This window comes from Ailuropoda melanoleuca, chromosome 14, assembly GCF_002007445.2.
Source record: "Ailuropoda melanoleuca isolate Jingjing chromosome 14, ASM200744v2, whole genome shotgun sequence".
Lineage (NCBI taxonomy): Eukaryota > Metazoa > Chordata > Mammalia > Carnivora > Ursidae > Ailuropoda > Ailuropoda melanoleuca.
In genome coordinates this window covers 57,585,065-57,596,606 of record NC_048231.1, presented here as the reverse complement: position 1 = coordinate 57,596,606, position 11,542 = coordinate 57,585,065, and positions in this window count along the sequence as shown.

The window sequence follows — 11,542 nt, the reverse complement described above, 5'->3', positions numbered from 1 at the left end:
AAAAAAACTGTCCATAAATAATTTATTAATATTTTGATTTTTATGCTTTTTTTTTTAAAGGTAAGAAGACCTGATGCATCCTATACCTGGCAAGCAGAATGACCTGTTCGGGTATCTCTGAGACCTAAAAACCCCAAATGTATAAGATAATGTAATAAATGAATAGCAGGAAAGTATGTCCGTTACCTATTACGAAGTACTGCTAATTTTCTTATGTTGAATGGTAGTTTAATAGCTATTCAAATTGAGTTAAAGTAAAATTCCTTAAAAAAAAATCACACGTACATACTACTGAATTCTATGGTATATTAGTAGTTCTTTGTATATTAAATAAATATAAAATCACCAAGGTGTCTGTTTTCCATCATTTCTACTACAGATATGCCACTTTCTAATGAACAAAGGATACTTCTTTCCATTTGCTTTTGGATTTACAATATAATAATTGACTTCTTGAAAAAAAATCTTTGTTTAGTAAAGACCTGTAACTTCTGCGCAGATTTTTTGTTGTGGTGGTAAAACATATACAATAAACTGTATCATCTTAACTGTTTTCAAGTGTACAGTTCAGGAGCATTAAGTACATTCCCATCGCTGTGCAGCCGTCACCTCCAGCCACCGCGAGAACTTCTTCGTCTTCCCCAAATTAAACTCTATACCCATTAAACACTGACTCCCCATTTCTCTCTTCTCCCGGGTCCCTCGCGAGCACCATTCTACTGTCTGCCTCCTCCAGGCACCTCGCCTGAGTGGAATCAGACAGCCCTTGTCCTTTTGAGACGGGCTTATTTTACTTGGCACAGCGTCCTTAGGTTTCATCCATTTTCAGCTTGTGTTGGAATTTCTTTTTAAGGTTAAAGACTATTCCATTGCGTGTGCATGTGCGTGTGCGTGTGTGTGTGTTTATCACACTTTGTCTATTCACTCACCCATCCATGCATACCTGGGTTGCCTCCTCCTTCCGGCCATCATGAATAATGCTGCTGTGAACACCAGTGCACTTCATTGTTTCTTTTTAAAATTGACACAACAGGGCTCTCTTTGAACAAGGCCACACATAGTTTATGGAAAAGACAAGATGTCTTTGGCTGACACTTACTTAACCTCATAGTTTGAACCTTGTGCAATATAATAATCAGAAGCTTGTTTGCCAGTATATGTCACTAAAGTTACATTGGAAATATATTTATGATTAGTCTTTCCAGTTCTGAAAAGGAATATAATGAGAGAGGACTCAAAACCGTTAAAGCATTTTCCACCCAGTCTTTATATTCTATTTGACAGGAAGGCTTGTTAGAGGAAGAGGGGTCAGAGGCAGCCAGTTGAACATAATCTACTGCAAATGAAGGTAAAGGCTCCCCTATCAAAACTGAGGGCCATTAAAAAAAAAAGACACTATTGATAGAATCTTGGATTCATTAATGTGCAGCAGTCTCAAATTATACAATAAATACAGCCTATTCAACCATATATTTGATATATTTGCCAGAGAAAGTGCCAAAAAATAAGTTAGAAAGGGAACCTGACTATTTTATGGCCAATGAGCTATGGAAAACTTGCAGAGTGAGGAGCAGGAAGGGGGGGTTGGCAAGTGGAAAGCCATGGCCTTGAAAAGGCTCCGCGCCCAGGCTCACAGGGATTCCACTCCCAGCTGCTGTATTTCCTAGGGGTGTGACTTCAGGCGAGACCCTTCACCTCTCTAAGCCTTGGTATCTTTACTAATCTTGGTATCTTAAACTAATAAAAGGAATAGTTTTTGTTTTATAGAGTAGTTATGAGAACTACAATAAATAATCCATAATGAAAAGCATCAACAAACGGTAGTGCTGCTTATAAAATGACATTAATACAAAGTACCTGATTCAGAGTTGGCTCTCCAAAGTGTTTCCTGCTTTCCTTGACTTAATTGGATCAACATTCTTGAGAGTTTGTTGTGTAAAGAAAAGTTTTCTTTTTTAAAGATCTTATTTACTTATTTGAGAGAGAGAGAGGAGAGAGAGCAAGGGGAGGGGCAGAGCAGAATCTCTGCTGAGCAGGGAGCCTGATGTGGGGCTGGATGCAGGACTCTGATGCAGGGTTCAACGCAGGGCTCAATCCCAGGACCCTGGGATCATGACCTAAGCCGAAGGCAGATGCTTAACCGACTGAGCCACCCAGGCGCCCCAAGGAGAAGGTTTCTTTAGACCAATAATATTCTAATGTTTTTGCTCTCAAACTTCCTAAAAGGAACCTGAAGAAGTTATATATGCTCTTTCTTGTGATTTTTCAATATAAGTTGAAAGGATAGTAAAATTCTATTTTCTCATGTATTGTAAATATTAGCATTTAAAAAATATAACAGTTTCATCCCTCTTTAAAATGTATCCGATGGAATCTAAATATCATGGCAATTAGACACCCAATATCATCCACTTAAACAAAGATAGCAAACAAGTTCTTCTTAAACAGAAATCTTATTTCTTCCCATTTTCTCCTTAAATTCTGATTTTCATTCTCCTTTTCTCAGAGAATTTTATCTTCATGTAATATATTTTTATGCTTAAGCATCTTTTTAAAAAAGATTTTATTTATTTATTTGAGAGACCGAGCAAGAGAGAGAGAACGAGGGCAGGGAGGTACAGAGGGAGAAGCAGACTCCCTGCAGAGCAGGGAGCCCGACTCAGGACTCGACCCCAGGACCCTGGGATCACGACTTGAGCCAAAGGCAGATGCAACTGACTGAGCCGCCAAGGAGCCCATTGTTTAAGCATCTTTTATTGATCAATAAAATGTTAGCATTTTTAGATTTTAAAAATTAAAAATCTGGGCACCTGGGTGGCACAGCGGTTAAGCGTCTGCCTTCAGCTCAGGCGTGATCCCCGCATTGTGGGATAGAGCCCCACATCAGGCTCCTCCGCTATGAGCCTGCTTCTTCCTCTCCCACTCCCCTGCTTGTGTTCCCTCTCTCGCTGGCTGTCTCTATCTCTGTCAAATAAATAAATAAAATCTTTTTAAAAAATTTTTAAAAAATAAAAAATAAAAATTAAAAATCTCCCCAGACACAAAAATCTAGGTATCGAATATTCATTCTCAATTGAGTTATCGCCTGTAATTATTATTTGTACATATTGATCAAAATAACATAAACAGGCCTTTCGCCCTTCCTAGCAGGCAGCTGGGGAGAAGATCTTAGGGAGCCCCGAACCACCCATTCACAGTAGTTGAGAGCGGCTCTGCAGTCTGACCATAGCTGACAATTTACTGGCTCATCAATGAAACGATATTAAATTATGAAGATGTAAGGAAAAATTCCTACTCTAACATTGTTGCAGTTTGAAAGTATAAGAAGCCAAAAACTCAGGAGGGGAGTTAAGATGGCAGAGGAGTAGGGGACCCCTTTTTCAGCCAGTCCCCTGAGTCGAGTTGGATAGGTACCAGACCAGCCTGAGCATCCACGGAATCAGCCTGAGACACAGGAAGATACATCTGGATCTCTACAAATGAACATCTCCAGCGCTGAGTATTGAGGTACGAAGCGGGAAGCCGTGAAACCGTGCACAGATATCGGAAGATAAACGAAAGGGGGAGTGAGCCGCTGTGTACGGGGGCCGGGAAGTGGTAGCCACCTGCACGGGGGAGGGGCCGGACTCACAGATGGCACCCACGAGACAGCAGATTGAGACCGTGAGCCGGGAGCACGCGCCACGAGGCATCTCACGGAACTCCGGAATCCCGGTGCACTCACTGGATCCAGACTGAGACTGGGAACTCCCGGAGCACATGTGGGGCGGCTGGCGGCATTAGAAACACAAAGGACAGAGACGCCCCTGCCCTGGAAGTGAGGGCTGGGGCGCCGGGTGTGGGGCGCACATCCCGGGACGCTGCAGGGTTGAGCAGCACCAACAGAAACAGAGTTAAAGTGGCCAACATCAGTGGAGAACGGGCCGCAATCCCTCTGTTCTGTGATAGAGGCTGAATTTCAGCCGCTGCTGCTCTGACTCTCAGAAGAGGCACAGCAAACTGCCAGGGAAAGCTGCCAGAGAACAAAAGCCTGGAAATACCGGCTCACAGGGTGCCCATCCCCACCCCCCCTCGCAGGGGACACGGAGACTCTACCCAAACAGGGTTGCCTGAGTATCGGAGGGGCAGGCCCCTACCCCAGAAGACAGGCTGAAAAATCAAGAAGCCCACATCCCTAAGGTCCCTATAAAACAAGTGTGCACTGCCAGGGTCCCGGTCAATAATTTGGGCTCTGGACAAACCCGCAACCTCTCCTCATCAGAATGAGGAGAAGGAGAAATCCCCTCCAGCAAAGAAAAGACAATGAGTCTGTGGCCTCTGCCACAGAACTAATGGATATGGATATAACCAAATTATCAGAAATGGAATTCAGAGTAACAATGGTCAAGATGATGTGTAGACTTGAAAAAAGTATTAACGAAAATGTTAATGAGATAGAATCTCTAAGGGCGGAAATGAGAGCGANGAATCTCTAAGGGCGGAAATGAGTGAATCTGGCAGAAATTTAAAATTCTATGAGCCAAATGCAGTCAAAACTAGAGGCTCTGACGGCCAGGGTCACCGAGGCAGAGGAACGCGTTAGCGAATTGGAGGATGGGTTAGTAGAAGAAAAAACGAAAATAGAAGCTGGTCTTAAAAAAATCCACGCCCACGAATGTAGATTACGGGAGATTACTGACTCTATGAAACGATCCAATGTCAGAATCATCGGCATCCCTGAAGGGGTGGAGAAAAACAGAGGTCTAGAAGAGATATTTGAACAAATTGTAGCTGAAAACTTCCCTAATCTAGCAAGGGAAACAAGCATTCGTGTCCAAGAGGCAGAGAGGACCCCATCCAAGCTCAACCAGGACAAACCTACGCCACGGCATGTCATAGTGCAATTCGCAAATATTAGATCCAAGGATACAGTATTGAAAGCGGCCAGGGCAAAGAAATTTCTCACGTACCAAGGCAAAGGTATCAGGATTACGTCAGACCTGTCTACAGAGACCTGGAATGAGAGAAAGGCTTGGGGGGGCATTTTTAAAGCTCTTTCAGAGAAAAACATGCAGCCAAGGATCCTTTATCCAGCAAAGCTGTCATTCAGAATTGATGGAGAAATAAAGACGTTCCAAAATCGCCAATCATTAACCAATTTCGTAACCACGAAACCAGCCCTACAGGAGATATTAAGGGGGGCTCTATAAAGGTAAAAAGGCCCCAAGAGTGATACAGAGCAGCAAGTCACAACCGATACAAAGACTTTAAAGAGAAATGGCATCATTAAAATCATATCTGTCAATAATCTCTATCAATCTAAATGGCTTAAACTCTCCCATAAAACGCCACAGGGTTGCAGATTGGATAAAAAGACATGACCCATCCATTTGCTGTCTACAAGAGACTCATTTTGAACCCAAAGATGCATTCAGACTTAGAGTAAGGGGATGGAGTACCATCTTCCACGCAAATGGACCTCAAAAGAAAGCTGGAGTAGCAATTCTCATATCAGATAGACTGGATTTTAAACTAGAGGCCATAGAGAGAGATACAGAAGGGCACTATATTATTCTTAAAGGAAGTATTCAACAAGTGGATATGACAATTATTAATATATATGCCCCCAACAGGGGAGCAGCAAGATACACAAGCCAACTCTTAACCAAAATAAAGAGACATATAGATAAGAACACAGTAATAGTAGGGGACCTCAACACCCCACTATCAGAAATAGACAGAACACCCTGGCAAAAACTAAGCAAAGAATCAAAGGCTTTGAATGCCATACTCGACGAGTTGGACCTCATAGATATATATAGAACACTACACCCCAGAACCAAAGAATACTCATTCTATTCAAATGCCCATGGAACATTCTCAAGAATAGATCATGCTCTGGGACACAAAACAGGTCTCAGCCAATACCAAAAGATTGAAATTATCCCCTGCATATTCTCAGACCACAACGCTCTGAAATTGGAACTCAACCACAAGGAAAAACCTGGAAGAAACTCAAACACTTGGAGGCTAAGAACCATCCTGCTCAAGAATGACTCGATAAACCAGGAAATCAAAAAACAAATTAAACAATTTATGGAGACCAACGAGAATGAATACACAACGGTCCAAAACCTATGGGATACTGCAAAGGCAGTCCTAAGGGGGAAATACATAGCCATCCAAGCCTCACTCAAAAGAATAGAAAAATCTAAAATGCAGTTTCTATATTCTCACCTCAAGAAACTGGAACAGCAACAGAGGGACAGGCCTAACCCACTGACAAGGAAGGAGTTGACCAAGATTAGAGCAGAAATCAATGAATTAGAGACCAGAACCACAGTAGAGCAGATCAACAGGACTAGAAGCTGGTTCTTTGAGAGAATCCATAAAATTGATAGACCACTGGCAAAACTTGTCCAAAAACAAAGAGAAAGGACTGAGATTATTAAAATTATGACTGAAAAGGGAGAGGTCACGACCAGCACCATTGAAATTGCAAGGATTATTAGAAACTTTTATCAACAGCTATATGCCAAAAAACTAAACAATCTGGAAGAGATGGAGGCCTTCCTGGAAACCTATAAACTACCAAGACTGAAACAGGAAGAAATAGATTTCTTAAATAGGCCAATTAACTATGAAGAAATTGAGTCAGTGATAAACAACCTTCCAAATAATAAAACTCCAGGCCCAGACGGTTTTCCTGGGGAATTCTACCAAACATTCAAAGAAGAAATAATACCTATTCTCCTAAAGCTATTTCAAAAAATAGAAACAGAAGGAAAGCTACCAAACTCATTCTATGAGGCTAATATTACCTTGATCCCCAAACCAGGCAAAGACCCCCTCAAAAAGGAGAATTACAGACCGATTTCTCTAATGAATATGGATGCCAAAATCCTCAACAAGATCCTTGCTAATAGAATCCAACAGTACATTAAAAGGATTATCCATCATGACCAAGTGGGATTCATACCTGGGATGCAAGCATGGTTCAACACTCGCAAATCAATCAATGTGATACATCATATCAACAAGAAAAGACTCAAGAACCATATGATCCTCTCAATTGATGCAGAAAAAGCATTTGACAAAATACAGCATCCTTTCCTGATTAAAACCCTTCAGAGTGTAGGAATAGAGGGTACATTTCTCAATCTCATAAAAGCCATCTATGAAAAGCCTACTGCAAGCATTATTCTCAATGGGGAAAAGCTGGAAGCCTTTCCCTTAAGATCAGGAACACGACAAGGATGCCCACTCTCGCCACTATTATTCAACATAGTACTAGAAGTCCTTGCAACAGCAATCAGAAGACAAAAAGGGATCAAAGGTATCCAAATCGGCAAAGAAGAAGTCAAACTGTCTCTCTTTGCAGATGACATGATACTCTATATGGAAAACCCAAAGGAATCCACTCCCAAACTATTAGAAGTTATAGAACAATTCAGTAAGGTGGCAGGATACAAAATCAATGCCCAGAAATCAGTTGCATTTCTATACACGAATAACGAGACTGAAGAAAGAGAAATTAGGGAATCCATCCCATTTACAATAACACCAAAAACCATACGTTACCTTGGAATTAACTTAACCAGAGACGTAAAGGACCTATATGCTAGAAACTATAGATCACTTTTGAAAGATATTGAGGAAGACATAAAAAGATGGAAAAATATTCCATGCTCATGGATTGGAAGAATTAACATAGTTAAAATGTCCATACTACCCAGAGCAATCTACACTTTCAATGCTATCCCGATCAAAATACCGAGGACATTTTTCAAAGAACTGGAACAAATAGTCCTTAAATTTGTATGGAACCAGAAAAGGCCCCGAATCTCCAAGGAACTGTTGAAAAGGAAAAACAAAGCTGGGGGCATCACAATGCCGGATTTCGAGCTGTACTACAAAGCTGTGATCACAAAGACAGCATGGTACTGGCACAAAAACAGACACATCGACCAATGGAACAGAATAGAGAACCCAGAAATGGACCCTCGGCTCTTTGGGCAACTAATCTTTGATAAAGCAGGAAAAAACATCCGGTGGAAAAAAGACAGTCTCTTCAATAAATGGTGCTGGGAAAATTGGACAGCTACATGCAAAAGAATGAAACTTGACCACTCTCTCACACCATACACAAAAATAAACTCCAAATGGATGAAAGACCTCAATGTGAGACAGGAATCCATCAAAATTCTAGAGGAGAACATAGGCAACAACTTCTATGACATCGGCCAGAGCAACCTTTTTCACGACACATCTCCAAAGGCAAGAGAAATAAAAGATAAAATGAACTTATGGGACTTTATCAGGATAAAGAGCTTCTGCACAGCCAAGGAAACAGTCAAAAAAACTAAGAGACAGCCCACGGAATGGGAGAATATATTTGCAAAGGACACCACAGATAAAGGACTGGTATCCAAGATCTACAAAGAACTTCTCAAACTCAATACACGAGAAACAAATAAACAAATCATAAAATGGGCAGAAGATATGAACAGACACTTTTCCAATGAAGACATACAAATGGCTAACAGACACATGAAAAAATGTTCAAAATCATTAGCCATCAGGGAAATTCAAATCAAAACCACACTGAGATACCACCTTACGCCAGTTAGAATGGCAAAGATAGACAAGGCAAGAAACAACAATTGTTGGAGAGGATGTGGAGAAAGGGGATCCCTCCTACATTGTTGGTGGGAATGCAAGTTGGTACAGCCACTCTGGAAAACAATGTGGAGGTCCCTTTAAAAGTTAAAAATTGAGCTACCCTATGACCCAGCCATTGCACTACTGGGCATTTACCCCAAAGATACAGACNCAGACGTAGTAAAGAGAAGGGCCATATGCACCCCAATGTTCATAGCTGCATTGTCCACAATAGCCAAATCATGGAAGGAGCCGAGATGCCCTTCAACAGATGACTGGATTAAGAAGCTGTGGTCCATATATACAATGGAATATTACTCAGCTATCAGAAAGAACGAATTCTCAACATTTGCTGCAACATGGACGGCACTGGAGGAGATAATGCTAAGTGAAATAAAGTCAAGCAGAGAAAGACAATTATCATATGATTTCTCTCATCTATGGAACATAAGAACTAGGAGGATCGGTATGGGAAGAAAGGGATAAAGAAAGAGGGGGTAATCAGAAGTGGGAATGAAGCATGAGAAACTACGGACTCCGAGAAACAAACTGAGGGCTTCAGTGGGGAGGGGGTGGGGGAATGGGATAGGCTGGTGATGGGTAGTAAGGAGGGCACGTATTGCATGGTGCACTGGGTGTTATAAGCAACTAATGAATCATCGAACTTTAGATCAGAAACCAGGGATGTACTGTATGTTGACTAACATAATATAATAAAAACATTAAAAAATAACATAAATATATTATACATTTCTATGACCATTAAACATGTAAAATTTTTAACAGAAATAGATCTCTTAATGAGAAGGAAGAGCTTTTCCCCCTAATAAGTTAATGTATCCATTGATAAAATTCTTTCCTAGAATAAGACAGGATTCAGCATCCATACTGCCTCTATTCTTTATTTTTACACATGCAAGTGCTCGGAAGCATGGTGGCATGAATGCACTGGGGGTTGGAATGCTTCTTCCCTCAGGGTGATGGGACCTAAAGTAGTTCCTCTGTACATTTATCATGATGAGCACTGAGTAATGTATAGAATTGTTGAATCACTATATTGTACACCTGAAACTAACATAATACAGTATGTTAATTTTACTGGAATTAAAATTAAAACTAAAAAAATTATTAAATAAATAAAGTAGTTCCTCTGTATCTTCAGTAGCCGTTTACTGGGTCATGTAATCATCATAACACTTGCCACTATCTGCAGATGTCTTGTTTGCGAACACACGCGTTGTTTGTCTCTGCTAGAACATCGGCTTCTGTGAGAGGGACCTTGTCTACCTTGCTCCCTGTTGGAGTGCGTTAGGCACTGGGATATAAATTCTTCTTGGATGAATGAATAAATGATACCTCATCTAAGAGGATCATTTATTTATGGAGCATTCCCTGGGAAAAGAACCATTCTTTCTCTATTATCATCAAACCAAGATCCTCCAAGGACCACAGTGGAAGAAACCCTCCCCCCCGGGCAGGGGAGCCTACTCTTGAGGTTCTCCTTGTGGTATGACTGATACTCGGCTGAAACAATTAAACTCCGCTCAAAATAACAAAAGAAAACTAAACACGGGCGGTAACATACAGCTGGAAAATCTGGGTTATTTTCAACCTGAGATCCTTCCCATGGTTGAAGATGTGTGGAGACACTTCTCAGTAGGGGTGGGGTTGGAGGAATACTGCATTTAGCTGGCAGTAGGCATGACAATCCTGCCCAGCAAAGAACTCTGCATTTTCTGGCCCACCCAGGACTGTGCTCCCACATGGCATTTTAGCTTCTTATACCCAGGAGCATTCTCAAGATAGAGCAGACAACATGAGTCCCCATTACTGTCTAAAGTCTGTTTTCTGAGTTCAGGTGTTCTGACCGAGCACGTCTTTTCCCAAATACCCGTGAAAAAGAATGCCCACTGCCGCTGGTGATACCCACCCTGTCCAAACAGTACAACACAACACAATACGACACAGGAGGGCCATCATTCCTAACAGAGACAGGTGACTCTTTAAAACTATTATTACATTGGAACAAGGTAGGGTGGGGAATGTGCTGCAGGAGGGGAAATGAATTTATGCTGACCTAGGAAAGGCCAGCCTAGTACTGTGATGGATGAAATAGATTTAAAATACCTGCTCTTCTGTAACTCAATGCATTTCCATTTACTGCGGCTTTTGTGAGCTCTCATGCAACCAAACGGCAAGAACGTGGACTTTCCAGCTATGAGGCTTGTGAAATGTTCCCTGAAACACTCCCTCAGTCTGTTCATAGCATTTTTCTCCCTCCAATTAACCCAAATGGCCAGGTATTTTGTAAATTGTCTTTGAGAATTGACTGAATTTGTCTAGGCTTTGTGACACATAAAGGCATGCAAGATTGCCTTCCCTGAGTAGACTAGGCAGAGCTGCTGATGAAAGATACTTACCTCTTCCTAGAATTTGTGTTACAAAAATTTTAACCTTGAGGTTGAAAGGTGCATGTAAAGATTGCAGAATCTTGCACAAATTCACTCAAGATAACCAGAAACAAACGTTGACTTTATTGAACAGCAAGAAATAGTGTTTGGTATGTTTCATTCAGAGCCGACCTCTTTTTTTTTTTTTTAAGATTTTATTTATTCATTTGACAGAGAGACAGCCAGCAAGAGAGGGAGCACAAGCAGGGGGAGTGGGAGAGGGAGAAGCAGGCTCCCAGCGGAAGAGCCTGACTTGGGGCTAGATCCCAGAACTCCGGGACCACGCCCTGAGCCGAAGGCAGACGCTTAATGACTGAGCCACCCAGGCGCCCCGGACCTCTTATTCTTTACAATCCCAAACCCATCAACAAGAAATACATTGAACATTTATGTGCTCAATAAACAGTTGTGGATTCAAAAGCCTGCTTGTTGCATGTACATGTATTAGTACA